Source organism: Moschus berezovskii, chromosome 24, assembly GCF_049115385.1.
Source record: "Moschus berezovskii isolate FMDL1 chromosome 24, NW_MosBer_1.0, whole genome shotgun sequence".
NCBI classification, from domain to species: domain Eukaryota; kingdom Metazoa; phylum Chordata; class Mammalia; order Artiodactyla; family Moschidae; genus Moschus; species Moschus berezovskii.
In genome coordinates, this window is record NC_142483.1 from 4,814,910 (window position 1) to 4,820,792 (window position 5,883).

Consider the following 5,883-nt stretch of genomic DNA (forward strand, 5'->3'; position numbering starts at 1 on the left):
GCCCAGCAGACAGCCGCGGAGGACTGGGCCGGGCGGGCGGGGCGGCGCGGGGCTCAGCGCCACGGAGCGGGCGGGGCCGGGGGCGTGGCCACGGGTCGCCCCGCCCCTCTGCGCAGAGCCGGCACCGCCCCCGACCGGCCGCCAATGCAGCGGGCGGGGAGCCTCCGGCCTGCGGGGTCTGGGGCTCGGGGTCTGCGGGGTCGCGAGGTCCGCGGAGTGCCAGGGCGCCTGCGACCTGGGCGCGGCTCTGTGGGGAGGGCGAGGAAGCCAGGAGAGGCCCTACCCTTTTTTGACTGGGGGAGAAAAGAACCATGTCCCACCGAGATGGAGGCGAGGGAAACTGGGAGCGAAGAGAAATGTCAGCTTCCCCACCCTGAGGTGAGAGAGGAGCCATTCCTCTCGCGCGCGCGGACACGCACACACACACACACAGAGGCGGGAATGAAAAAGAAAACAACTACCTCCCTTCCCAAAGCAGGGAGAAAGTGCCATCTCCCCAACCCCCAGGTGAGGGAGAAAGGAATAATCCGCCCCTAGTAACTAACACATACACACACACACACACACACACACACACACACACACACACACACACGGCCTATGGTGAGAAGAAAAAGAACTATCCCTTGCTCAATGCTGGGAGAGAAAGTCACCCTCCCCTCACACACCCTAAGGTGACAAGACCTCGTGAGGAAGCCAAGGGTCATCTCCTTCACTTTGGGGAATAAGGGGGTGGGGATAGGCCCTCTGCACCCGTCTTAGAAGGGTGTGTGAGATGCACTTTCAGCACCTGCACCTTAGAGGTGCCTCACCCCGGAGCATGTATCCTGTCTTGCTTCTCTTCCATGAGAGGAAAGGTGAGAGGCTGGAGATGCCCCTCCCCCAGGAGGAGCCCCCCAAAGTGGGACAGCCGAGACTCCCCCTCCCCTTCTCTATCCTTGCTAACAGGTATTGGTACATCCTGTGTTGTACCAAGAAAGCCTCCTGTTTAAGATCGATGTCTTTTTTTCCAGTTCATTTATTGGCCAGATCTGCCTTGACCTCCATGAAGTTTTTCTGATTAGAGCCTTCCCATCGATGTTCCCTAAATCTTGTATGCCCCCCCACCCCCAGACCTTTGTTTTCACCTCTCAGGAGATATACTTAATCCCCACATTAAATTGGAGCAGGCCGCCTCAGATACACATTCCATTCAGACCACTCTGAGTGATGTGTGACCTTCGGCAAAATCAGACCTCCCAGCCTATTTTCCTCAGCTAGTAAAAGGAGATCACACTTTACAAAAAGTGTTACACAGAGCCAGTGAGATCATGTATGTAAAGCACTTGGCACACAATAAGTATTCTAGGAGTGGTGGCCAGGTTCTTATTCTTATTGGAACTCAGTGCTCAGTAAGTTAAGTATGTACTGGACTGAATGGAATCACTGAGCAGCTTGGCGCTAATGTTGGCAGGCAGTCCTTGCTTCCTACATCCCAGCTGGCACACAGCTTGGGAGCTGGAGATGCACAGTTCAGCCCTGAGCCAGAGACCCAGTGATGCCTGAGAGGTCTTCGGTCAACTGTAGTAATACAGCGGTCCTCCCGTCTCCTGCCTGGCTTTCCTGATAGCTCAGTTGGTAAAGAATCCGCCAGCAATGTGGAAGACCTGGGTTTGATTCCTGGGTCAGGAAGATCTGCTGGAGAAGGGATAGGCTACCCACTCCAGTATTCTGACCTGGAGAATTCCATGGACAGTATAGTCCATGGGGTCGCAAAGAGTCGGACACAACTGAGCGACTTTCACCTGTCTCCCTAATGACGTGATTAGGAAGTGGCCCCTGTTGTGAGTTCATTGTCCACGTGGGCTAGAGGGAAGAGTAGGGAGGATCAATCACCACAATAAGATGTGAGAAACACTGTAATACAACAGGGATTCATTCTGCCTGTGAGGCTTAGGGACGGCTTCTCAGAGGAGGTGACATTTGTGATGGGTCTCGAGGCAGCTGTAAGAGTTTACCAGCAGAGAAGTGGGGAAAGCACGCAGACAGGGAAGTTCTGGAGGAATGCGCCTTGATGACTCCTCCAGGAAGCCTTTCCTCAGTCCCCACATTGGGCTGTGTTTCATTGCCTGTGCTTGGATTCATCAGAGTCCCTGAAGAAATGAAAACAAAATATTCTGGTGACTAGAATATAAGCATCTCAAGGATAGGATTGCGTCGTGGTCATCTTTGGACCCCAGCATCAAGCACACTGCCTGATACATAGCAAGGACTCTGCTGTTTTACAATCCAACTGTACCCAACTTAGTTCTTGAGTCTATTGGAGAATAAAACTAGTAAATCACTAATATATTAAGTAAATAAACTTTGATTAATATATTGTCCTTCCTAGAAGTACTGTTTTAGAAAATGAGGGAAATCTTTTCAAAGGCATGAATCTCTAATCATGGGATTTCAGACACTGCATCACTTTTTTTGTGTGTGGATGATTGGATTATATTTCTTTTCATATTTCACTAAGTAATTCCCCCTAGCCATTAAGCTTGTAGTGCATATATAATATTCAAAAATCAACCAGTTAACAAACATGTTTTGAGAACCTGACACATACAAAGCATGATACTAGGCACGAGAGGGTAGAGGAGATTCAAGGATGAAGAAAATACAAGTTGAGCCCATAAGGAGACAACTTTGAAACAGGTGAACACATAACTAACAATAGCAGAGAAGTCTGTGTGTGACCTTTCAATATTCGTTCAAGGGACTGATGCTGAAGCTCCAAAACTGACCACCTGATGCGAAAAGCCAACTCACTGGAAAAGACCCTGATGCTGGGAAAGAATGAGGGCAGAAGGAGAAGGGGATAACAGAGGATAAAACAGTTGGGTGGCATCACCACTTCAATGGACATGCATTTGAACAAACTCCAAGAGATGGTGAAGTAGAGGAAAGCCTGGTGTGCTGCAGTCCCCAGGGTTGCAGACAATTGGACATGACCGAGCAACTGAACAACAACAGCTGTGTGTGAGCAGAAAGTGGAGCAGGCAGTGTGTGTCACAGGAGCCGGAGGAAGAAGAGATCCCTGGGGTAGAAGAGGTGTCACAGGGGAGGGCTTATAAAGTGGGTAGATTCAGACAACCAAGACAGTCTGGAGGAGACGGTCAAGACAGAGGAGATGGCAAGAGCAAAGTCAGGGACGAGGCACCGAGTAAGTCGTAAGAATGTATAGATCTATTCCTTGGTGGCAAAGACCTTCCCTGTATTAACATTATACTCCTTAAGAATTAGAATAGCACCTGGCACGTGGAAAGCACTCAAATGTCTGTAGAGGTGCTCTGAGGGGCTGTACTTATGCATATATTTATTTTGTTAGTGTCTATCCAGCTATTTTTAAAACTTTTTAATATCTTTATTTATTATTTGGCTATGCCATGTCTGTGGCACATGGTATCTTCTGTCTTCTTTGTGGCATGCAGAATCTTTAGCTGTGGCACGTAAACCCACAGGTGAGGCATGTGGGATCTAGTTCCCTGAGCAGGGATCAAACCCAGGCCCGCTGCATTGGGAGCGCAGAGTCTTAGCCACTGGACCACCAGGGAAGTCCCTATCCAGCTACTTCTTTAGATGGCAATCCCAGTGAGGAATTCTGTCTCCTAGTTCTCTTAGAATGATTTGCAAAGCCTCATATAATATCCGGAGAAGGCAATGGCAAGCCACTCCAGTACTCTTGCCTAGAAAATCCCATGGATGGAGGAGCCTGGTAGGCTGCAGTCCATGGGGTCACTAAGGGTCGGACACGACTGAGCGACTTCACTTTCACTTTTCACTTTCACACATTGGAGAAGGAAATGGCAACCCACTCCAGTGTTCTTGCCTGGAGAATCCCAGGGATGGGGGAGCCTGGTGGGCTTCTGTCTATGGGGTCACACAGAGTCGGACACGACTGAAGTGACTTAGCAGCAGCAGCAACAGCAGCATATAATATCCAAAACACAGGAAGTCTCCCAGTCTTGAGTGCTAGATCAAAATGTTCCCAGAGAATTGCTTACCTAGAGAGTTCTTCACTGATACAATGGAGGCCCACAAGACAAGTAAAAATATTTATCAAACATTCCACTCATTCACAATTATCTTCTGGTTGGTTTTAATAAGATATTACTCTTGCAGAAGAACAGACTATTTTCTTATGATTGGGCATGGGAAGTTATTAATCAGTTGAATAAGGTCAGAAGATTTTCATTTGTTGGCACAACTGTAAATCGCATTTGCTTAAACCAACATCTTCTTTGTTCCTCTGAGTCCTTGCCAAGAAGTGTCTTTGCAGTGTGCAAAGACACTGCATTATAAATGGGCTGGGGTTTTTCATGAGCTGTAATTCAAAGTTTTCCCTGATCCTTACCTGTGGATCCAGGATCTGGATGCTAGGAGAACATAGTGCTCTTCATCTGTTTTGTGTGTTAATCGCTCAGTCGTGTCTGACTCTTCCCAACCCCATGGATTGGAGCCCACCAGGCTCCTCTGTCCACAGGATTCTCCAGGCAGGCATACTGGACTGGGTTGCCATTTCCTTCTCCAGGGGATCTTCCCAACCCAGGGACTGAAGCCAGGTCTCCAGTATTGGCAGGCAGACTCTTGACCATCTGAGTCACCTTGCCTTTTCTCTGGAACTGAAGGAGGAGCAGGATTAGGAAATGCTGTAAAATAGAAAATTTTAAGGGTGCACTTAGGCCCTTTTCTACCTATCTTCCTCTGAAACCAGCCAGCACCATTCCTCATCTGCAGGGGGAAGGCATTTCTCCCAGAGCAATTGGTGAGGAAGGCGGGAGGTGGGGGGGGGTGTCTCCCCCATCTTTCTTAATCATTCAGGGATGTCTCTTCCAAGCCTGGAAGCCTGGGACTCTTTGAGGTTCTTCGCTGTGTAATCTTTATCTTCCCACTGAATTGTAAACACAAGCAAACATCTGGCGACCACAGATGAAAAGAATCCTGCTAAAATCAGGAACCAATTTAAATGCTTTACCACCTCTTGGATTTCTCTCTTCCCCTTGAGCAGCAGTGCAGTGGAGAAGGCTCACAGGCAGCCAGGCTGGCGACAGGAGCGTTCTGCATGCAGAGCTCAAAAAACTGAGCTTAAAGGCAAACCTTGGTGCACGGTCCCGGTTCCTCCCAAACACGGAAGTTTGTTGGAACGTAGGTGTTATCCTTGTCCCTCCCTCATGCCTTAGGATCTGGGACCCCATTCAGACCCAGCTGCCCTAAGGCGAGGTAGAGTTAGGGTTCAGAAAGTATAATAGGTCCTTGTCCTGGCTCTATCACTCACTGGCTTTGCAATTTTCAACAAATAGCTCAGCAACCTGGGCCTCTTATGTAAACCAGAAGGAACAGGTCTTCCTTGGGCCTCTCATGAGATAACATGGGAAAACTTTGAAGGTGACAAAGCTTTACTGCAAGAGGCATCATCATTGCCTCCAGTACTATCCTGTGACCTGTCATTTGGAGAACCTGATTGAACTGCGGGTTTGTCATCTGCATTCCGTAGGCCTTCATGACCATCAGCCCTGTGGATGCCCTCCTCCTCCAGCCCAGCACAGAAGACAGCCGTGTCCCTATCTTTGAATCCTCTGAAGCTGGCACATCGCCTGGGCCACTTGGCTGTATTTAGGAATCTCACAAATATAAGTTCAGCTCCTAAACCTGCCTCACGGTAGCTGTGTCCTTCTGAAGAAGTCACTCGCAGCCTCAGTTTCCTGATCTGTAAAAGCATGGCAATAATTATCACAACGACCTTGAAGGACTATTTGGAGGCCTAAATAAGATCAAGTACGTGAGTGTATTTTATCATCTGTGAAGCACTGTGCAAATGTTAGCTATTCCTATTTCTGATGCCAGGGGAATCAAAGAACT

The 5,883-nt window shown here is 48.8% G+C and overlaps 1 long non-coding RNA gene across 1 annotated transcript; it reads right to left on the minus strand.

Annotated features, from left to right (window-relative positions):
- Window positions 1-1,850: 1,850 nt before the first annotated feature.
- On the minus strand, window positions 1,851-5,071 carry LOC129547574 (uncharacterized). Its single transcript, XR_008684103.2, has 3 exons — window positions 5,003-5,071; window positions 4,379-4,646; window positions 1,851-2,132 (listed from the first exon to the last, which is right to left on the minus strand). It is a non-coding gene; the product is annotated as an uncharacterized LOC129547574 (long non-coding RNA).
- Between the last annotated feature and the right edge of the window lie 812 nt (window positions 5,072-5,883).